Source organism: Triturus cristatus, chromosome 1_2 (assembly GCF_964204655.1).
Source record: "Triturus cristatus chromosome 1_2, aTriCri1.1, whole genome shotgun sequence".
In the NCBI taxonomy this organism is placed as follows: Eukaryota; Metazoa; Chordata; class Amphibia; order Caudata; family Salamandridae; genus Triturus; species Triturus cristatus.
In genome coordinates this window covers 975,419,838-975,444,295 of record NC_140580.1, presented here as the reverse complement: position 1 = coordinate 975,444,295, position 24,458 = coordinate 975,419,838, and positions in this window count along the sequence as shown.

Below are 24,458 nucleotides of genomic sequence, written 5' to 3'. Positions count from 1 at the left end.
AGGCAGACTTGCCGGGAGTGTAACCTCTGCCCCTTACAAGTGTACGTCTCACTGAGCCCTTCTGCCGGTATTGTGTTGGACAGCTGGTTACAATTCGATCAGTTGAGCCCCTTATGTGTAGCCTTTAAACAGAAACACAGCAAAGCCCGCTTTTGTGTTCGCCAGATAACTAGGAAAACCAGCTATACACGAGGCGGGAGCAGCAACCGGAGTCACAGAGGTAGAGAGACCAGCCTTGGCTCCGCCGGTTATGAATAACTTAATATCCACGTACCTACCAAACATGAATGTGTCCTTCTATATTGGATGTGGTATACATGTAAAGTGCTCCAATACCTAGGGATTGAGTTCGCGCTAAATAAAAAAAACTAAAAAATAAATACAAACACCTAACAGATCTGTTCCAGGTCAGGCAGCGGAGTCATAGTTCGCCCGACCCTTGTGAAGACAGAGCAGACGTCCCTGAAAATCAGCAGGGCAAGGGCGAGGATGTGGTACGTCGGCTAAACTGCCGACTTTGGTGCTGGAAACCAGAGTTTGAGCCCTGAGGTCGCATCAACATCCTGTGATTCTGGGCAAATCACTTAATCTCCCCGTGCCTGAATGTGTAATGTAAATACGGTGCTCGTGTAAAGCGCTCCAATAAACTTCGGGTCGAGTTCGTGCTATATATATATGCAAAAAAAAACAAGTGCAAAGGCAAGTAACAGTACAAGGACATGTCGCCAGCTAGTCACATGCACTCATAACCACACCTACAGGCGACGCAACAGCATAGTGAACCCATCCGCCCAACACCAGACATTTTGCAACTTGCTTTTATATGGTGTACGCATAATTATACATTTGCCACACTTGCCTCATACCATCATCTCCTGCATATTTTTCCTTTTCTCGCATAATTTAGCCAACCCTGCCAGTTATACTATAATAAAGTAAACAAACTAAACAATTCACAGAACTTACCCCAGTAAAACAAGCGTCTTCAAATAGGTCGTGTCTCCAATGAATGTCGCTGATTCGCCTTCTTTGAAAATGCTCAGTGCTGCACGTTTAAATAGAGCATTGGATGCACGAAAGATATCACTAATAGCACTAAGTAAACAAAGTAATTGCTAAAAATGTCCTAAAACATGCCGCCCTAATTATCACTTGCCATGCAGCTTTTATGACTAATGAAGGCGTGGCGGTGGCGCCAGTAACACGCCTGCCCCCGATCACAACACAGAAAGTGAGAATTATCACAGCATGAGACCCCACAGTAATCATTAGCACATAGCACACCATGTCGACAGGCGCCCCAGGCTGCTGGAGCACTCAACTATAATTAATGCGCACAAGCTGTTCCACTGTGAAGTGCGTTCACAGACCAGAATCGGCTCGTGCCCAGACCAGAATCGGCGTAGCACGTCTTCCGGAGACGAGCATTCAACTGGAATTAATGCGCACAAGCTGTTCCACTGTGAAGTGCGTTCACAGACCAGAATCGGCTCGTGCCCAGACCAGAATCGGCGTAGCACGTCTTCCGGAGACGAGCACTCAACTGGAATTAACGCGCACAAGCTGTTCCACTGTGAAGCGCGTTCACAGACCAGAATCGGCTCGTGCCCAGACCAGAATCGGCTCGTGCCCAGGTCTGTCTCCCTTGGGAGTAAACACGGCAACAATAGTCTCGTTGGCGGCAGCGCTTCGCGCTGCAACGCCAGCGAGAACTAAAAACCTGATTGATTGATTGAATTGATTGGCAGAGGTTGGTGAATCACTTGGAGAACAGGACGCTCAAGTGGCAGACCCGATGATGACGCTATCCACCAAACCACGCAAATAGAGATAATATACACCGTGACCTGTGAAAGTGTGGTTTAGGGTCTCCAGAACTATCTTCCTTGAGATTCAGGTACACAGACTTATGTGGTTAATTTCCACCCCCCTTATTGATGATTGACTACTGTAAGTCAGAAGCAGAATAAACCTCTGCTTCTCTCTCCCCCCACTTCTGATTTAAACATTTCATGTCTCTGCGGCCAGCAGCTCCCATCTCGGCCTGCTAGGTAAGTGGTTAATTGAAAGTCTGAGTATGAAAGAGTGTATATGAATGGATTTGTGATTATTTTTCAATGTCTGTGCTTGAGAATGGATGGGTGTGAGCTTATGTGTTCCTGTATGTGAACGGGTGACTGAGTATCTGCCTGTCTGTAATTTGTGGGTAGGATCAAAGGTGTGTCAGTAAGCATGTGTGCTAGTGAATCGATAGGTGTTATGTTATGCAGATTTGTAGAGCCCACTATCACCCGTTTGGGTAACCTGGCGTTGGACAGGTGTTAGTCTAGGCAAATATATGGCTTAATGGGACTATTCAAAAAGCAAGGTCTTCAGCTTCTTGCGGAATCCAAGAAGGGAGGAGGAGGCTCTTATGTGCAGGGGCAGGTCGTTCCACGCTTTAGGTGCGATATAGGAGAAGGCTTGACTGCCGGATCTGGTTTTCCATATGAGTAGGATAAGTGTGCATAGGGGGTGTCTGGAAGGTTTATGAAGGCAAATTAAATTGTTGAGGTATGCTAGGCCCTTGTTATGTAGTACCTTGAAAATGTGGGTGAGGAGTTTGAATGATGCTTGTTTGTGTACAGATAACCAATTGATCTCTTTCAGGTGTGATGTGATGTGAGTGTGACATGGGAGGCTAACAGTGAATCTGGCTGCTAAATTCTGAATTGTCTGCAGCCTTCGGGTGAGATTTTTGTTCATCCTGGCATAGCGGGTGATTCCATAGTCCAGCTTGCTTGTGACAAGCGCGTGCATGATGGTTTTCCAGCTGCTGATCGCGAGCCATTTGAAAATCTTCCTCAGCATCCTTAGGATAGGAAAGCATGAGGTGGTGATAGCATTTACTTGCGTGGTCATGTCCAGTTTCCTGTTGATGACGATCCAGAGGCTCTTGACTTGGGTGGTGGGGGTGAGTGTCTGCTGTAGCTGTGTTGGCCGCCAGGTGGAGTCCAACTGTGAAGTGCTCTTCCTGAAGATCATGATTTTGGGTTTTTGTTGCAGTAGTCCCCCCACTTTGTACCTGCCATTTGATTAAACTTTGACTGAAGTGCACTGGGTTCCTGCTAAACTGGTCCCAGGTGCCAGTGTTCTTTCCCCAAAACAAGACAACTGGTCATTTGATCCCCAAGTGACCAAGCCTTTAGCACCTCTCTAAGGGCCTTATGTAGGTAAATTACATTTACCACTTCATAAATACCGAATTTTACCGATTCGGTATTTATGAATCGGTAAATGTAATGTAGGTAAAAAAATACCGATTCGGTAAGTGTCGGTATTTTAGAATCGGTATTTACCGATTCGGTAATGGTAACCTGTATCTCATTGATTCCTATGGGCCACATTGGGCAGAGGGTGTTTACACCCCCTCCCATAGGATGACCTGCGAATTAGCATTCCAAGGGAGGGAGCTTCAAAGAGCCCACCGCCTTTTGTTTGCAATTCTGGTTTCCCTCACAGGAGAGGATGCCAACCCCCCTGTCCAGGGCCCATTTGGCACCTGGACAGGCAGGAACATTAGTAGTCAGAGAGGGGTGTTCACCTTCAGGCTAGTTCCACCCCTAAGGTGGGCTACCTGAAGTGAATACGAACATCAGAAATCTGCCATCTTTGTAATAGCAAACTTAGGAACTCTGGGGCAGGATTATGCCCACTTTGCACGGGAAGTGGTCATATAGGGGGTGTAGTGACCCCAGCGGTAAGTAGCCCATTAGCTACTATCCGACACTCCCCTAATACTCCTAAATGTAGTATTTAGAGGAGCCCCTGGCACCAGGAAATCAGATCCTGCCAACCTAAAAGAAGAAGACGGACTGGAGAGCCGCGAAAAGCAAAAATTGTGGAAGGAGCAACTGACTTGGTGCCAACACTGCTGGCCTGTTCACTGTTCCCGATGATTGCACCATAGTTGATGCACCCTCTAAGCTGCTGTGCCTTCAAAAGCCTGGGAGGATCTTCAGCACTTCTGCCAATACTCAGGAATTCCTGTGGAGCAGCTGAGCTCTTTCCCTGCACCCTCAAGGTACCAAAGAAAGAACTGTGAGGACTCTGGACCGCGTAAACCCGACCTCAGTCATCACCACTGCACCTGTAGCTCCAAGCCCAAGTTAAAATGGGCCAACGGTGCCAGCGTGGTCCTCCTACCCTCCAGAGAAGAAGCCCACCTTGGGTTTGCCAGGAGGACACTTCTCAATGCCGCCTGCAGCCTCTATGTGCAGCCCTCCCCGACCGCGAGTGACTTGACTGTGAAAAACCCGACACCTCTGCACCTGTCGCCCCTAGTCCGAGTGGAAATGGACCGAAGGTGTCCCCACGTCTCGGAGCATTGTGAGAACTGAGCCCCCTGTTGGGTCAGCCTGACTGGTTTCCCAGTCAAAGCCTGCAGTCTCTTTTTGACTGGACCGATCCCTATAGGATAACATTAGGTACCTGATCCTGAAAAGCATCTCTGCACCCAGCCGCTGCAGTGTCTCCTGAGATGACCTGTGGGTGCTGCCTTGGACCTTGCACCATACTTACCTTAAGTCTAGTTAATTTGTCCCTTAAGTCGCTGTGAAATGCCTGAATGCAGTACATGTTTTTTCTCCATAGGATAACATTTGGCACCTCCCCCTGGCAAGCAGCTCTGCACCCAGCTGCCCCAGTGCCGCTTGAGATAACCTGTTGGTGCTGCCTTGGACCTTGCCCCATACTTGCCTTAAGTCCAGGAGATTGGTCCCCTAAGTTGCTGTGAAGTGCCCGAATGAAGTACATGTTCTTACCCCATAAGATAACATTGGGCACCTGACACTGAAAAGCACCACTGCACCTGGCCGCCCCAGAGCCACCCGAGGTGACCTGCTGGTGCTGCTTTGGACCTTTCCACACACTTGACTTAAGTCCAGGAGATTGGCCCCATAAGTCACTGTGAAGTACCTGTATGCAGTGTATGTCTTTCCTCTATGGGATAACATTACCGCTTCAGTTTTGATTTTTCAAACCTGTACAAATTCATGACTCGAAATTATCTGATTTTGATGACTGACCACACTTCCCCCTAACAGAGCACAGTGGGATTTCTAGAGCAAGACCCTGTCCACTCATAAGGGATACCTGGACTCTGTACACTATACCTCTTTTTGGTGTATTATATAAAGAGCCAGCTTCCTATATGAAGGCCTTGAACTTGATCCGGAAACTAGGTGCCTTGTCTCTGAAGGAAAAAATTACCTGTGTGTCATTGTCGAAGGAGAGGACGTTAATGTCATGAGAGAGGATGGTGCTGACCAGAAGGATTATGTGTGTGTTGATGAGGGTCAGGTTCAGCGAGGATCCTTGCGGAACTCTGCAGATGATGTCGCAGGTGCCTGAGGTGTATGGTACCAGGCTAACTGATTGGGTTCCTCCATTCAGGAAGGAACACATCCATCAGAGTGCATAACCTTGTTTCCAATGTCGTGTAGGTGAAGGTTGAAGATGGGGTGGGAGATCATGTCAGACTCTGCGGAGAGGTCCAGAAGGATGAGGACCGATATGTCCTCTCTGTCCAGAGTCAAACAGATGTCATCCATGGCAGGTAGTTCCGTGCTGTATGAAAGCAGACTGAGTGATTTGAGGAGTTTGGGGTCGTTAAGGTATTCACTGAGGGATCTGTTGATGATTTTCTCTAAGACCTTGGCTGGGAATGGCAGCAGGGAGATCGGTCTGTAGTTGGGAAGTGTTGAAGGGTCAGCAGCGGATTTCTCAGCAAAGGGAAGACAGTTGCATATTTCCACATGCCTGAGAAGGTCACAGAAGAAGTGGAGGCATTCAGAATGGGTGTGAGCATGGCGCTGCAGGGTTGTAGTCTAGTGGAGTAACTGTGGTTGGGGCAGAGGTCTCGTGGGGCCCATGAGTGGATGAACTTCATGGTGGAGGCGGTTTCTGCTGGGGTGATGATGGGCCGTGTGGTTAGCATTCTCTCTTTGGATAAGAGTGAAAGGTATTTGGCAAGTTATGTCGGTCTGGTTGTGAGTTGTGGGAAATGGGGGTGATTTTGTTGCTGAAGAATTGAAAGAGATTGTTGCAGAGGTCCTGCGAGAGGGGATGGAGTTGAATGTAACCACTGATGAGGTGAAATCCTTCACAATGGGAAAGATTTCTTTGCTTCTGTTGGTGTTGGCATCAATGCAGTCCACCAGAGTGGCACGTTTGCTGGTCCGGATCATTTGGTGATAGCGTCTCAAGGCAGATTAATAAAATCTTCTGTCTGCATTGTCCCGGCTCATTTTCCATTTGCTGTCTAGTTGTTGGCAGTGGCATTTGAGTGACGTTACTTGTGAATATACATGTGTTTACATTTCTGATTGTGGTGTAGAACCCCTCCGCTCCTCAGAACTGAAAAAACAAAAATGTAAATATCTTTATTATTGACAATCTTTAGGCAGGTACAAGTTCCAACAATCTGTGAATAGAGTACTAGAATGTTACATAGTGCCCAATAATAAACATTATTGCCAAAGTTCTCGTTAACAAAATCTCATAGGGTAACTTCCATTCCCTCTGAAATCAACTATCCATTCTACCACCCCCCACACCTCACCCTAACGTGTTTCTGCCAATTATGAATGCTAATGTGGGCTGTCCCTGTAGTGAATATATAAGTATCAACCTTTACCAACAAAAATAATAGTCACATGGGACTATAAGCTACTCTATTTGTGAACTCATTATAAGCAGTTTTGGTTCAGTCAGTTTCCAAAAGGGTGAGAAATCGGCGAGAGATTTTGACTGTAAGGAAGGCACTCATTAGGGACGTGTGTCGTCTTTGGTCGCATATGAACATTTCTCAGCTAGGGAATACCAGTCATGGGCTATGGGGTGTTTACAGAAGTCCACTCATTCCTCTCTATTTAGGTGGACACTTTTGGATGTCAACTATGGAACCGTCACCTCGCCCCAGGACTGTATTATCAGCGGTGCGGGGTTCCAGATCGATTAATTTAGTCAAGGCCCTGTACGAATGCGAGAGAGGGAAAAAGGCCTAGTAGGAGCATCTCCAAAGAATTGCCCAGACAATATCCAGTGACTTTGTAGAGAGTGGCATTGATTCCAGCACAGTAAGTTGTCAGCAGCCTGTACAACCATATCATATGGGGTAGATCTACATTAGGGAAATGACAGCAGGGGCGAACTGAGGAGGCCCTCCGGATAAACCATAGAATATTGAATTTATTATATTTAAAGTGATAATTACGAGAGACCATATGGGGGTAGGACAAGAGTCAGCACCATTCTGAACCGTTCAATGGGCGGCGCATATCTTGCTCCAATTTCTTCTGAAAATAAGTTCAGGGCCGGACCCAATGTTGGAAGTGAACTTGGTAAAACCTGTGAGCCAGGTGTGTGGCATCTGCCAGAGTGTAAAGTACTTGTATAATTGCATTGGTGGGATGTTCTGCATCTCGTACCAGCAATGCCATTCTCAGCATCTATTTAAGTTGGGCGTAAGTGACAAATTGGCCGGGAGGGATTGTGTAGTCTGCCTGAAGCTTGTCAAATGATGATAATTCACCATTGGAAAATAAATCTGAATGTTCATAATTCCCTGTTCAGTCCATTCTTCTAAGTGAGACAGAGGTATAATGCTGTTGAAAGGTACTGCCCCCGCAAGAGGGGTCGCAGGGGCATAGAGAGGTCCATGTTTGTAGAGGGCTTGAGAGTGTCAGAGGAAATATAAGGTATGGGGAGCAGGGGGGCCTAGGAAGGGGGTAGTCTAGTGAAAGGTCTATGGTATGTATCAAACCCAAGTTCCGCTCCTTGTCTGGGAGGCCTATCTCCATGAGAGAGTGATCTCCTATCCAGCCATTGCCACTTGTCTGTAACACTTGTGTCAAATGAACTTGCCTTGTCTTGCATCCAAGTCATACAAAAAGGAACAGGAGTGATCAGGGGAGGTTAATTAAAAAAATATAGAAGGTGGGGAAGGGCTTTTATTTTAATCAGCGCTATCCGACCCATGATTGATGGCAGCAATGTTGACCAAAGGGTAAATTGCATCTTCAGTGACCAAATAGCTCTGCCTTGATTACATCCCTACATCTTCTGGTGAATAGTATACATTAACACTAAGGTATTTGAATGTGACCAGTTCAAGAATCTAGACAAACGGGCTGGGAGAGCGTAACCTGCTTTGAGAGGGAAAATGCAGGTCTTGGACCAGTTAACTTTTAGTCTGAAAATCCCCTTAAATTCCGATTTAAAAAAAAGAATCTGGGAGCAAGATTTTATTGGGCATCCTGAACATAAAGGAGTCTATCGTCTGAATATTGTGATGCTGTCTGGAGAGGTGTCCTAAGTGGTATACCCCAGTGTGAACCCAGTAATCTCAATTGGATTGCAAAGAGCAATGGTGAGAGAGAGCATCCTTAGCGTGTGTTCCTATCTATGGGAAAGGATTGTGATATACACTGTCCTGTTTTAACCCTAGTAGTCGGGCTGCATATATAAGGCAAATTCACTTGTACCAATTAGGGCCTGCGCCAATGCTTTTCAGAACTTCCAGCATATAATGCCATCTAATGGAATTGAAGGCCTTCTCCAGTTTGAGGGCTACACACGCCGTTCTCGGGAAGCGATCGGCGGAACTCGTCATGACATCCCACAATCTTCGAAGGTTGTGCGAGTTGCTACAATCTCAAATGAAGCCCCACTGATCAGAGCAGATCAAGGAGGTGTGATGTAGACGTAGTCGGTTGACCAGCAGTTTAGTGAGGATTTTAAAGTCAATATTAAGGACCGACATTCCCACAACTTTTAAAGTTAACCAGCGTCACTGGGATCTGCCCAGGTAACCACAGTGGACATTGCACTCTTTCTGCGTTATGATTGATCATGCTATTTCGTACTAAGGGTTCTAGTTCTAGATAGACTCCAACACGTTGTCCAAGTGTAACTTGAGTGGCACTCGACCAACTAATAAATATAACTAATGTCATGTAAATTCTAAAAACTGCCATTAATTGTTGCAAGTTAGATCATGGCTGGTGTTTAAGAATTCAATACCAGCTTATTGTCCCAATAAATTGTATTTTTTTACATATCTGGAGTGCCAGAGGATGCAAGTTTATATTTTCTCTGGAGTGCTTAACATCTTTATTCTGTTCTTACTTTGAATCCGTCAACTAAATTAGTTGCCTTCATTTTGAAGCAGTGACTTCTTCACATACCAAGCATATCTGTCAAACTCACTCTAGTGGTTTACTTGTATTTCAATGCGTTTTTGAATGCCTCATGGGAATAGATAAGAGTAGCTCTGTGCTTGTTCAGAGACCTTCAAAGCTAGTTGGCATTTTGACTAGCTTGATTACAATACAGTAATTTTATATAATTGGTCAAATGTTTACATAGATTATATTTAATGATGTTTTAAATCCATTTTAATTTGATGTGTAAAGCCTTTTATGATTCCCTGAATTCAAAAAACTAAATGATATATTTTAATTTTGTGTTTTTATGGTCATTGCTATGAGTGATTAAAGACTATTGACCTGACCAGCTTGATGGAAACAATGTTTGATAATTTTCAATAGATTTGATTATTTTGCAGAAGCAAAAAATACAAAAGTGTTTATTTTCTCACTGTCAGCTAAATGTAGTACCCAGCAATCAAAGACAGACACTGGTGAACTGTAGGTGCTTCCTTCCCTTTCTGCCACTATATGTCAGAATATCATGGACTTTGCTGGTCCACAAAAAATGAGTAATGACTGGGCGAATCTGTAATTCGAGGTCCAATGCCCATTTTTTTTTTCTCATAATCCCATATACTTTGACTCATAAAATTTGGCTGTTTTCATCATTCGTAATCACTGGTTAAAAGAAACTAGAGCCACGGTGGTTCATCGGTCCTCTTAACCCCTTTGCTGCTAGGACCCAACCCCCCCCGCCGTGCTAAGCCTCTTTTTGGCTATTTGGGGTAGTTCGCGCTTAGGCCCCTGTAACGTTTTGAACACATAAGGTATCCATGCCAAATTCGCGTCCTTTTCTTCCAACATCTTGTGTATTCTAAAGGTACCCAGGATTAGTGGATTCACTTGGAGGGAACCCAGAAATTTGCCGAAATACAGCTACATTTCTTTTTTTCTTTTTTTTTAAAGGGGAAAAAAGGGCTACAGATGAAAGTGTGTTTTTTTCTCTGCAAATGGTATCAAAAAAGGGGTTGTGGTGCTGAAATCACCATCTTCCCAGATTTCAGGGACAAGCATACTTTTGTCAGAAAACCAAACATGTTTTCACAGTTTTGGCATTTTTCTTGGACATAGCCTATTTTTGCAATTTTTTGTGCTTTCAACCTCCTTCCAGTTAATGGTAGAAATGGGTATGAAAGTTATAATGCATCCTGGAAAGCTATACATTTTAGAACAGTAGACAATATTTTGAATTCAGCAAGGGGTCATTTGTGTAGATCCTTCAAGGTTTCATTATAGAAACTAACCGTTGAATATAGGAAAAATTGAAAATTAGTTGAAAAAAACAGCCATTTGTGTCAACGTTTTCACCTGTAACTTCTTCTAATTATGACAGCTGTTTGAAAGCAATATACCGTTACATCCGCTGGACCTTTGTGGTTGTGGGGATATATAGGTCTTGTAGGTTCACCAAGAACCCGACGAACCCAGAGCCAATAACTGAGCAGCGTCTTGCAATGTTTTTTTATTAAGTACCGGGTATATAGCAATTAATTTGGGAAAATATATACATGGAAAAATCGGTATGAGAGATACCTATTTATTTCTGAAATTGGAACAAAATATAGAGTTTAGAAACATTAGATATTTGCACATTTCTGAAATTGTGAGTACCCATACTAGCATGAGAATTATAGGTCATTTTTCAAAATGACTTCTTTTTTACAAATTGTCTTTCATTTCGAAGGCAGAAATGCATCGAAAGACAATAGGTAATAACAGCTGCTCTACAATTCTGTGTTACCCTAAGTCTCCCGATAAAAATGGTACCTCACTGGTGGGTGAGGGATGGAGTGACTTGACTGGCTCTCACCAGGTTCTGTTACTCAGAATCCCTTGCAAACCTAAAAATTGTATTTTCTCACATTTCTGTGGTGGATAGTTCTGGAATCTGCGTGGAAAACGTTGAGGGATCAATGCTAGCCATACCTCACTGGACTTCCCCGGGGGTCTAGTTTTCAGAAATGTATGGGTCTGGTAGTTTCCCTAGATGGCCGCTGAGCCCAGGGCCAAAAACCCAGGTGACCCCCCCTTGCAAAACCAGGTTGTTTTGTGATAGTTCATTTTGATGTCTCCTCTATACGTTTTGGGTCCTTGCCTGTCGCGGGTACTTGACCCACCCACGCGAGTGAGGTATCATTTTTATCGGGAGACCTGGGGGAATGCTGGGTGGTAGGAAATTTGTGGATCCACGTAGATTCCAGAACTTTCCCACACAGGTATTTGAGAAAAAAGTGTTTTTTTCAGCTAAATTTGAGGTTTGCAGGGCATTCTGGGAGGAAAATGTTGGGGGATCCACGCAAGCCATACCTCGCTGGACTCCCCAGGGTGACTACTTTTCAGAAATGTGTGGGTTTGGTAGTTTCCCAAGATGGCCGCTGGGCCCAGTGTGGAAATGAGCCTTTTTAGGGGCCCACTGGTGCAGGGGTTCACCCTTATCTGTCCACTGGTTCTTAAACCAACAAAGAAGAGATTGGCACGGAAGCTGTAATATCAAAGAATAGATTTTATTAACCTCTCATAAGTGGGACTACGTCAATACAGTACCCTCAGGCCACTGTAGAAGTTAGTCCATAGAATACAGAGGCCATGGGTCTTTTATACTCAGTTTACAGCTGAGTAAGCATGGAGACTCAAAGAGGAGGTACAGGCATATACAAGAATACTTATTGACTAACATGGGCATACAAATATTGCTTGCTCAACAAAGTGGAAGGAGAGATATTTCTGCTTACATCAGTTAAAACAGCCTGACAGTTACAATGTAAGACAGCTGCATTCTAGCAGCTACAGGCCTTTCTGAGCATGCGCAGTGCTCTGGCTCAGTACTGAAAGAGTTAACTATAGTTGATGACTCAAGCAGAATAGAAAAACAGGCAACAGTGAAGACGGAAGAAGTACATGGCTAACCCATGGCTAACTAAAATGGCTGCCACAAACAAAATGGCTTCAGCTTATGCTAACGGTAATTCTCCAGTATTGGGGAGCCTTTCATAGATTCACATGCTTGAATATTCCCCGTCGTCGAAGTGGGAGTCCCACAGTAAATAAAAAAGCAATAAGCCTCATGTATATAGATACATCATAAACATATATATAAGAATAAAACACATATATAAATAAACAGTATATAGTTTAAAATAACATACCAAGTCAAAAATACCATAAAATAACATTGACACCTAGGAAAGCATTGAATAAGGAATCACTTTACTGACATATCCATGTCGTTTTTATAGTCCAAACTGCAGCCAATCAGGCGCAAGCACCCTCTAGAACCTTCTCCTTAGAGGCTCAGGCCCTCAGATTTTCTACCGCACGTCGTGTGAAGGGAGTCTCCCTGAGCTCTGCTCAGTTTGTTCACTGGTTTTGGATTTCTTCAACTTTTCCAGAAGTCTCTTTTTCGTCCTTGTACTTCTTGTGGGAAGTTGAGGCTTTATTCAGAGGACCCTCACGAAAAGTGTATATACTGCCTCTACCCTGACCATCGGTTAGGCAACTGTAAAATTTGCAGGACCTTTTCACAGAAGACTCTAAAAGATAGAGAGGGCCGCCTCCTTCTGTGGCTACAGAAGTTGAAGGTCTCGGATAATCCTCTCTCGGACGCCGAAAGTGTGGCTTCTGCACGCACTGGAGCCTCTTCTAAGCGTAGCAGTGTGCAGGACTTGCCTTCCCCTTTTCTTAAAAAGAGAAAGCTTCACCTTTTGGAGGTTATGTAAGATTCCAAGTTACAGACAGTAAATCCAAGTAAATGAATAGTTCCAGTTTAATGTAGGAAGAGCACAGTACATCTCCAGCAGCAGTTCAGCCAAACAACCCTGGAAGTCAGGATTCCAAATGATGTCACAGTAACTGTAAGCATGTGCCATAAATGAAAATATACAACCCAGTTAAAAGGGCAACATATAATTAAAACAGCAATCATAAAGATATACCAGGTTACTAGGGTGCCAATACACTCTGCTGCTATGCCCACGCCCCCGAGATCTCACTCTCAGGCGTCTGTGGCTCTCCCAGCGCATGTTTCCTCTCATAAACGTGCCAGACCGTTGACGGGCGCGTCAACAGTCACTCCTTCGACAAAATCTGCTACTTCTACGACATTGTCGACGACGGTTTCCAGCAGGTTCCCTATGTCGTCAACAGCGGCTTCGTCGACGGTGGTTTGTGTCCCCTTGAAAGCTGTCTCGTCGACGATTCCGATATTTTTGTCAACGACGAACAAACCTGTGGCTGTCCCGTCGACGTCTAAATCTTCATCGACGATCAAGAAAAAGAGATCTTCCTCGTCGTCGGTGACTAAAGCTTCTTCGACGGCAGCTTCGTCGACGGCAGTCTCGTCGACGGCGGCTTTGTCGACGGCGGCTTCGTCGACGGTGGTGGCTTCGTTGATGGTGGTGGCTTCGTCGACGGTGGTGGCTTCATCGACGGCGTTGGCTCTTTCGTCGACGGCAGGTCTCTGTCTACGCCAAATTTTGCATCTCTTCCGTTGGTGCCTCTTTCTACGCCAACGTCTGCTCCTGTCGACGATTCGCTTCTACAGCGTCGTCATGCTGCTTTGGAATCCATTCAAGTACCACCGGCCACTCAACCACCGCCACAACTGTTTCCCTCTGGCAATGAGGAGGATTCTGTCTCGGATGATGACATTCATACCGCAGTCCATCAGAACTGTTCATAAAATGTCAAGATTTCGATGAGGAGGACCAGGAGGACTATTTCTATCAGGAGGAGGAGGAGGAACCTCTTGTGCAGATTCCGATGGCACAGTTGCCTTTATCCCTCATTTCAAACCTCCAATTTATGCTAGAGGATTACAATCGCCGTTTCCCATCTTCTTCCCACGGCTCTCCACGAGAAGCGCCTCCGAACATTCCAGTTCCTCTTCAGCCGCCGGCGGAACCAACACCATCCGCTCCTTTACCAGTACCTCCTGTAGAGTGTGACGCTGGCGTCCTTCCGGATACAGAAGACGGTGAACTCCTGGGTGATAACGATGACACTATGGCCGATTGGGACGATTACCAGATCAATTCGCCTTCTCCGCCTCCGAGGTCACCAATCAATTCTCCTCCTGTTGATATTACAGGTTTCCATCAGTTGATGGAAAGGGCGGCACAGCGATTTCATCTCCCAATGGTCGTGAGAGAGGAGGATTTTTTTCTATATGATTTTAAAACTCAGCCGCAGAAACAGGTTTGAGCCGTGCCCATAGTTGACTTCATTTGGAATGAGGGTATGAAATTGATGAAGACACCAAATTCAATTCCGGCAGTTCTCCCATGGTTAGAGAAGAAATATAAGGCTCCGGACTCTTCTCCCACTTGTCTGGTATCCCAGCCAAAGCCGGATTCCGTGATCACCCAGGCGGGACAACGTCGCTCAAACAATCCCTCGTCTCTGCTTCCCTCTCCACCTGACCGTGATGGACGTCGCTTGGATGCCATTGGGAAAAAATTTTAAACCATGGCCTCGACAACGGTCAGGGCAGCGAATTCCCTGGCCATCTTGGGTCGCTACGACCGCCAAATGTGGTCTGACATGGCGGCTTTCATCAACCTCATCCCAGAACCATCTAGAGCGGACGCTCTCAAAATTCTTCAGGAGGGAGAAAGAGCATCTTCAGAGATAATCGATTACTCTGTGGATATCGCCTCCACTGGTTTTCGCCAGCTAGCTGGGGCAGCTGTTCTAAGGAGGCAGGGTTGGCTTCGCTCTACTTCTTGTCGCCAGGAAGTCCAGGCGAAGATCCTTGCCATGCCCTTTGATGGGGAGTCGTTGTTCGGCCAGCACGTGGATGAGGCGCTCCAAACAATAAAGAAGGACACAGAAACAGCTTGTTCCCTTGGCACGCTGCAGTTTAAAAGACAGCCTTTTCGGGGTGCTCTCGGACGCAGCACCACCTACTCCTTTCGTGGCGGAAAAAGACAATACCTCTCATACAATCAAGGACATCAGCGTTTTTCCTCCCAGAGCCCACAGTCTTATCGACAACAGACTAACAAGTCCTACAGGGGAAAGTCTAACTATCGAGGAAACACCTCCAAAAAACAATGACTTTCTTTGCTTACCCTCCCTCCTCTCAAGGCCCCCCCTTTCCGAGTTGGAGGACGAATCTCAAAATTCTTTTCAAATTGGTCACTAATAACCTCAGACTGTTGGGTGTTGGACATTGTTTCAAAAGGCCATGCTCTAGAATTCGTCAAATTCCCTCAGAACACCCCCCCAACCGGTCCTCCTCCTGCTCATCTCAAGGAGCTTTTCCAACAGATCAAACTCATGCTCAAAAAAGGGGCCATCGAAGTGGTTCCAAAGACTCAGAAGGGGCTGGGCTTCTATTCCCGTTTTTTCCTCGTGCTAAAGAAGTCTGGAGAGTGGCGACCTATTTTCGACCTGAGGGCTCTGAACAAGTTTCTAAAGGATCAGACATTCCGCATGCTTGCACTGAGGGAAATTCTTAAACTCCTCTCTCAAGACGACTTCATGTCGACAATCGATCTTCAGGATGCCTATTTCCATGTGCCGATTCTACCACGCCACAGGAAATACCTGCTCTTCCGTGTAGGTCAGAGAGACTTTCAATTCAGAGCCCTGCCCTTTGGGCTCCGCTCCGCCCCAGGGTCTTTACGAAGGTCCTCGCCCCGGTGGTGGCCTATCTACTATTGCGGGGCATTCAAATCTTCCCATATTTGGACGATTGTCTCATCAAGTCTCAGTCTTACCATCAGGCATTCTTAGACACTCAGTTTTGTCGGACTCTGTTCCACTCTCTGGGTCTGTCGGTCAACATACAAAAATCTCAGTTCACACCAGCTCTTCTCAGAACTTTCCTAGGCGCTACTCTCAATACCTCCATGGCCATGGCTTTTGTTTCCAACGACCGGCAGAAACGGATCCTGCAGCTCGCAGCTCACATCAGATCAAAACGGTTCGTTTCAGTCCGCATCTTGAAGTCCTTTCTGGGGATGGCGTCCTCCTGCATTTCTTTGATCCCGCATTGCAGACTGAAGAGTCGTCCAATTCAGGAGGAACTGGACAAGCAGTGGCGTCAGGTCTCCGGTTCATTCAGCGACCGGATCGTCGTAACCGCTCGCATGGCACAAGCTCTGCACTGGTGGACGCAACCTCGCAACATCGCAGCCGGCACTTCTTTCTTGGCAAGGGCTCCTGAACTCGTCCTTACCACGGATGCCTCCCTGGAAGGGTGGGGCGGTCACCTTCATGGATTGTCCATCAAAGGCAAATGGAACCTGTCCCAATGTTCTTGGCACATCAACAGGCTAGAACTGATGGCGATCTTCCTTGCACTCAAATCGTTCCGACTTCTGCTTCAAGGGGAATCAGTGCTCATGCAAACGGACAACACCACCAGCATGCACTATCTCAACAAGCAGGGCGGTACCAGATCTCTGCTGCTTTCCCAGCTGGCTCATAAGATCTGGAATTGGGCCAAAGTCCATCAGATCACGCTCACAGCGGTCCACCTACCAGGCATTTCCAACATTCTGGCGGATTCTCTCAGCCGGTCCGCGTCATCGACCCACGAGTGGGAGTTGCATCAGCCGACTCTGGACTTTGTCTTCAGCCTCTGGGGTCACCCGGGCCGGGATCTCTTTGCAACTCCACAGAACAGCAAATGCCAGTCTTACGCAAGTTGGCTTCCCCACAGCGGGTCGTGCGGGAATGCCCTTTCGATGGACTGGTGCAAGATATTTGCCTACGCTTTTCCGCCAATCCCTCTGGTACCTCGAGTGTTGTGGAAAATGCGGAGACAACCATGTCACATTCTCCTGATTGCTCCCCGGTGGCCCCGGCAGGCATGGTTCCCAGAGTTACTGCTCCTCTCACAATGCAAGCCCATCCTTCTTCGCCCCCAGCCGGACCTTCTGACAATGAACAACGGTCGGATCTGCCATCCGAATCCCAGTTCGCTCAAATTGTCAGCCTGGAACCTGAGCACCTTGAATTTGCTCACTTGAATATTTCGCCTGCCTGCAGAGAGGTTCTTGCCAGTGAAGACCTACAAACTAAAGTGGAAACGCTTCTGTCATTGGTGTTCGTCTGTTAACATCCACCCAGTGCACGCATCTCCGGCACAGATTCTGCCTTTCTTTTTGCAGTTGGCACAGTCAGGACTGTCTCATTCCACTCTAAAAGTCTTTTTGGCAGCAATTTCTCATTTTCGCCAGGATGGCTCTTCCTCGCTCTATTCATCCAGAGTGATTCAGCAATTCTTTAAGGGATTGTTCCGGATGTTCCCACCCATTCGGCGTCCCCCGCCCACATGGCGTCTTAACATCGTATTGGCGCAACTTATGAAGGCTCCCTTTGAGCCAATCCATTCCGCAGATTTCAAATTCTTGACCTGGAAGGTTGCCCTCCTGCTTGCTCTGACTTCCTCTCGTCGAGTAAGTGACATTCACGCCTTCAAAATCCAGACTCCTTTTCTCCAATTTAAATCGGACTGTGTTATCCTTTGAACTAACCCACCCTTCATGCCCAAGGTGCCGTCCGACTTTCATCTTAATGAACCTGTGATTTTTAAAACCTTTTTTCCTCATCCGCAATCTCCAGCGGAACAGAGTCTGCATACTTTGGACTTAAAGAGGTGCCTCAAATTTTATATCAGCAGAACAGCACCCTTTCGCAAATCTGACCAACTGTTCGTTGCCTATGGGCGAACCTGTAAGGGACATTCTGTTACCAAACCAACAATTGCACGTTGGATTTCTTCAGCGATATCTTTCTGCCATCAGAAGGCTGGCAAGCCTCTTCCTTCCGGAGTGAGGGCGCATTCTACAAGGGCGATGTCCTCCTCCACTGCCTTATTCGCTGGTGTGCCCATTCATCAGATCTGCCGGGAAGCTACGTGGTCCAGCAGGCACACTTTCATGAGGCACTACTGCCTGGATGCAATCAACGAAGCCGATACAGCAGTGGACCAAGCAGTTTTTCGCAATCTCTTCAAATAAGGTGAGCCTCTGTTGCTTCCCTCCTCCTTGGGTTGTTATCAGTTTTCTGATTCTATCATGCAATGTCATTGTATTTCATGCAACTTTGATACTGCCATTTCAGGCTGCAGAGTACTGCTCACTAGTCTTTTCAAGCATGTGAATCTATGAAAGACACCCCAATACTGGAGAAGAACAAATGCTACTTACCTGTAAACTGTGGTTCTCCAGTATTGGTGTCTTTCATAGATTCACATGCGACCCTCAGAGGCTCTCTTCTCCTCATTAGACTCTTATGTCACTCTTTCGCTACAAAAATCTGAGGGCCTGAGCCTCTGAGGAGAAGGTTCTAGAGGGTGCTTGCGCCTGATTGGCTGCAGTTTGGACTATAAAAACAACATGGATATGTCAGTAAAGTGATTCCTTTTTCAATGCTTTCCTAGGTGTCAATGTTATCCTATGGTATTTTTGACTTGGTATGTTATTTTAAACTATATAATGTTTTTTTATATATGTGTTTTATTCTTATATATATGTTTATGATGTATCTATATACATGAGGCTCATTGCTTTTTTATGTACCGTAGGACTCCCACTTCGGCGACGGGGAATATTCAAGCATGTGAATCTATGAAAGACACCAATACTGGAGAACCACAGTTTACAGGTAAGTAAAATTTGTTCTTTCTGCAATTTCCGCACCGGGGCCAAAAACCCAGGTGACCCCCACCTTTGCAAAATCAGGTTGTTTTGTGATAGGTCATTTTTATGTCTCCTCAATACGTTTTGGGCCCTTGCCGGCACAGATGTCCTACCCCACAGCGTTCCCCTCAGTCTCCCGAGTAAAATGATACCTCACTTGTGTGGGTGGGGCAAGGGTCTGTGACTGGGAAGAGCCTAAAAAATAGGTAATAAGGGTATAGCACCGAGAATGGTAAGCGCTACATTTTTAAAAGAAATAAGTTTTTAGCCAATTCTGCATTGGACACCCTCACAAGTGAGGTATCATTTTACTCGGGACACTAAGGAGAATGCTGTGGGGTAGGACATTAGTGCCGGCAAGGTGATTCCATACAAAAATATGTGGACAATGTGTTTTTTTCAGCTAAATTTGAGGTTTGCAGGGGATTCTGGGTAGGGAAACGTTGGGGGATCCACACAAGCCATGCCTCATTGGACTCCCCAGGGTGTCTAGTTTTCAGTAATGCGTGGGTTTGGTAGGTTTCCCTAGATGGCGGCGAGCCCAGGGCCAAAAAACCAGGTGCCCCCTCCCCCCCCAAAACTAGGTAGTTTTGATAAAGGTAATTTTGAAGTCTCCACAGTACAATTTCGGACATTTCCTGTTCCAGCCACTATGCCTACCCACACAAGTGTGGTGCCATTTTTATCGGGAGACCTGGGGGAACGCTGGGTGGTAGGAAATTCGTGTCAGCCCGGTGATCCTACAACTTTCACACACAGGAATGTGAGAAGAAATTTATTTTTTCAACAAAATTTGAGGTTTACAGGGGATTCTGGGTAGAGAAATGTTGGGGGACCCACACAAGCCATATCTTACTGGACTTCCCCGGGTGTCTAGTTTTCAGAAATGTGTGGGTTTGGTAGGTTTCCCTAGATGGCCGCCGAACCTGGGGCCAAAAACTCATGGGACCCACCTTGCAAAACCGGGTTGTTTTGTGATAGGTAATTTTGATGTTGCCTCTAGGGTTTTGGGCCCTTGTCTGTCCTGGGTACTTGACCCACCCACACGCGTGAGGTACCATTTTTTGCGGAAAACTTTGGGGAATGCGGGGTCGGTGGAATTTTGTGGATCCACACAGATTCCAGAACTTTTCACCACAGAAATGTGAGGAAAATGTGTTTTTTTGGACAAATTTTGAGGTTTGCAAAGGATTCTGGGTAACAGAACCTGGTGAGAGCCAGACAAGTCACCCCATCCTGGATTCCCCTGGGTGTCTAGTTTAAAAAAATGTATAGGTTTGTTAGGTTTCCCTAGGTGCCGGCAGAGCTAGGGTTCAAAATCTACAGCTAGGCACTTTGCAAAAAAAAGGGTCAGCTTTCACTGTAAAAATTTGGTGTGTCCACGTTGCATTTTGGGCCAATTCCTGTCGCCGGCACTAGGCCTACCCACACAAGTGAGGTACCATTTTTCTTAGAAGACTTTGGGGAATGCGTGGTGGGTGGAAGTTTGTGTATTCATGCAGATCGCAGAACTTTCCATCACAGAAATGTGACGAAAATGTGTTTTTTGTTTAACTAAGTTCGAGGTTTGCAAGAGATTCTGGGTAACAGAAACTAGTGAGAGCCACACAAGTCAACCCATCCTGGATTCCCCTGTTTAGTTAAAAAAATATATAGGTTTGCTATGTTTCCCTAGGTGCCGGCTGCGCGAGGACCCAAAATCCACAGATAGGCACATTCCAAAAAAAAAGTCAGTGCCAGTGGGCTTTCTGCCGCCCTGGGGAGGGGGGAAATCAGGGGCTATTGCCATGATATGTCCCTGAGGGGGGCAGAAAGACTGTGGCTATTTTTAGGGGGGGTTCGGGGGCATTGGGATGCCCATTCTGCTCAGCCCCCCCGACCTTTGGAGAGAAAAAACGTCCTGGTGGCTAGTGGGCTTTCTGGCCCCCCAGGGGGTGCAGATAATGTGCTATTGCTCCATCTGCCCCCAGGGGGGTGCAGAAAAACTGTAGCATTTTTTTTCGGGTGGGGGCATTGACATGCCCGTTCTGCGCAGCTCCCACCCCTATCAATATATATTTTTTAAAAACTTGGCACTTAGTGGGCTTTCTGCCCCCCCCAGGGGGGGCAGATCAGGGGCTGTTGCCCCCATCTGCCTCCTGGGGGGTGAGGAAATATGAATTTTATGATCAGTTATGTCCCCTATCTTAGACCCCAACGGCTCCATGTGCATGTTACAAGTACATGTATGTTCCCTCCAGTTCCAGTTATGAAGACGCAAATACATGTGCGTCCACCGTCAACATGTCCTCTTTCAGATCCGCCATGAACGAGTCGGATATTCCGTTCCTAAACATAAAAGGCCACCGACTTTATGTGGTTCACTTTCCACGTTTTACAGTTCAGGCGAGTAGGCCCTGAATTCTGCCATCAAGCCTTTTCCTGCCTTCTGCCTCTGAAAGCTCCAGTCCGAGCCCGCATCTGTATCCATGAACTTTGTCCTACTCCCTGCGCGGCTAACGGTGCCTGATCCGGCCTGTTGCCTGCCAAAAACTGTATTTCACCTTCAAGATTATCTGCTCCGCTCCTCATCCGATGCATTCCTGTCTAGTAGTTTAGGTAAACATTCTTCCAGCTACCGAGCAAAGGGCCAGGCCTCACTGTCCTCATGCAAGTAATTCATAGCCCCTGTTACCATGGAGGATTCCTGCCCCCTCGCATCTCATGTAGACACTTAGACGCTTGTACACGCACTAACAGTCAGTATAGAATAGATTCTGTCCGAGAGACCTTTCCTTTTGGATAATACAGTACTTGTAAACATAAGATATTAGATATGATTTGGGATTAGGTTGACATGACCCCCCAGACTTCTGTCTCCGCATGTAGAGCTAAATGTCAAGTCCCCTTCACCCTCTAGTTGCACGTCAATCACACGTCATGCGGCTGCGCACGCATCTCTGCCAAGTATTTCTGCTGACATTGCAGGATTCTCTTATGGATCCACCCACCTGTGACATCATGTTTAATGACGTTTCTAGTCTACGCCTATGTTTACGCCTTTTTACATTACGTATGTGTACTATTATCTATATTATCAGCTGTTACGCCTCCTGCATCTGTCTTAATGTAATGCTTTTCATATAAATATCTTTACTTGTCAATAATGTATTGCCTTCCCTTCCTGAACCCTCGTGGTGATGGAATTTGATGCCTATGGTTCGAACCATAATTCCTTGTAAGGAATAAAGCCTTTCAGAACCTCTAATACCACGGATTCTGCCTCTTATTTTTACTGAGTTATTCTTACTAGACTTTACCGCATGAAAAATAGTACAGGTAATTAAATATTTACCACATAAATTGGCGCCCGAACAGGGACACTTTCTCATCTCACGCGCCGGAGGTGCGTTGCAGGCCCGGTCTCCTGCCACAGCCGGACGGACAACAACGCGTACCCGCAGGATTTCCTGTATCTCCCTCCGGCCAAGCGGGGGCGACTGAGGCTGCGATCAACACCCAGACGAGGCGGTGAGAAGTGCGAAGTATCCCGACCAGAGCCTAGCTGAGAGAGCAAGATCCGAGGTATACAGAGGCCCACCAGGTTCCGAAGTTCCGAATCGAGTCGAGTCCAGTCCGGTCCAGTTCAGTTCAGTTCCGAGGCCTTCCGTTCCGTGCTACCCGGTGAGTACCGTTGCTGGGGAGGCAGTTAGACGTGCACATTAATTTGTGCCGGTCCTGACGGGTTTGGGTACACAAATCCGGTCTGCACTGTTTCAGCAGTGTATCTGTACTGTTTAGCAGTATATCTAGTATGTCTTGTATATAATCCAGTATTATCTAGTGTCAGTATTATGTCAGTAACTAGTTTCCTATTAGTTATCATTGTTCGTTAACTGTTAAATATTAAATGTTTTAATACGTTCTACATAGTGTGGTGTGAATGATTGTTCATTATTGTGTTTATTGTATTAAGTATGTTCAAGATTAAGTAATAAGGTCTAAAAATGCCGCTCTTTTCGAAATTAAGACAGATCAAAATTAGAAAAGGGGTACTCGAAGAAGCTGTTCCCATTCCACCTAGGGACACTCCAGGGTATTTTATGTATCATAAGCATGGCCTAGATGCCGTATTATTTCTTGATTTATGGGTGGACTACACCAAAGATTTACCAGAAAGTCAGAGGTGGCCCGCAGCTGGGACTTGGGATGCAGATTGCATCATGAGAGTAGAAGAAGAATTATGGAAAAAGAAAGCCAGACAGTCACAGAAAGATGCCATTGAATTATGGCGTAAAGAATCATATAGACGTACAGAAAAAGCGCTCCGACAGGAAGAGAAAGGTAGGGAGAATTCGAATAAAGCCCGAGAAAATATATTAATTGGGGAAGGTACCCGAGTAAAAACAGAACAAGTAGACAGACAACGAAACACTCTTATGAATGGTATGTATCCGCTTCTGGCCGAAGGGTTACCTCAGGTCACCCCGGAAATACCGAAAGACTTGACACCTCCATTACTCCCGATAAAAGCACATCCCAAAACAGCAAAAGATGTTTTCCTTTCTTCCTATTTAGATGATGTAGCTCCCGAATATGCTAATGTTCCGCCACGCACACCGCCTACCGATGGTGCTCAACGCCAAGATCATCCGTCTGTATCCCCGCAACAACAAACTCCTACGAACATTCCCACAGGTCCATCTGTTTCTACCGCTTTTCCCACATCTACAGTTTCTATCTTACATCCAACAAATCCTTTCGTGCCTAGCACCTCAGACGGTGCGACAGGAGGAACGACAGAAATTTTTGCCACGCCACCCCGAGGAAATAAATTATCCCTTAGAGATTTAGCATACGAACGTACACCCCAACTAGCAACATCCGACATGTTTAAAGAACATCTAGTGGATTGTAGATATGATCCTGTGCCCGGTAGACGGGACGGTATGCTGCTGTCATCACTACGTATACGACGAGCTTCAAGGTATTTAGCGACACTACCAGGAATGGTGGCACATTTAGACAATATATACCACTTTGTCCAATCAGGGCGAGGCCCTGAAAGTATTGACGAAGCCATGGAATACCAGAAAGTGGATGTACAGAGACAACTGTTACGCTTCCTCATAAATTGTGTGATCAGAAACCAAGACAGGCCTGAGGTAGAGCAGAAGGAAATACAAGTACTTACCAGATGGGGTCAGAATATATCAGAAGGGAAACATGATAAACAGACATGTATAGTAGTTATGTGCCGAAAGATCCGCAAAGAAGTAGAACGAATACATAAAGAAAGATTAGAGACAGACCAACATGAATCAGAGGGAGAGGAGGACGAAGAATCAGAATTGCCCACAGGACACTTAGAGACAATGGCTTATGTAGGTAAAGGAAGATCTTTTAATAATACCAGATGCCTTAATGACCCAATACGTCCGATACGTCCAGAATGTAACAGAAATTTCCAAGCCCCTATGTTAAATATAAGGTCTCCTGAACACCTATTCCAAGCTGCTGATAAACTACTCCGAGACCGAAGGGGGTACCATATGCTCGATTCTATGGATGAACAAGA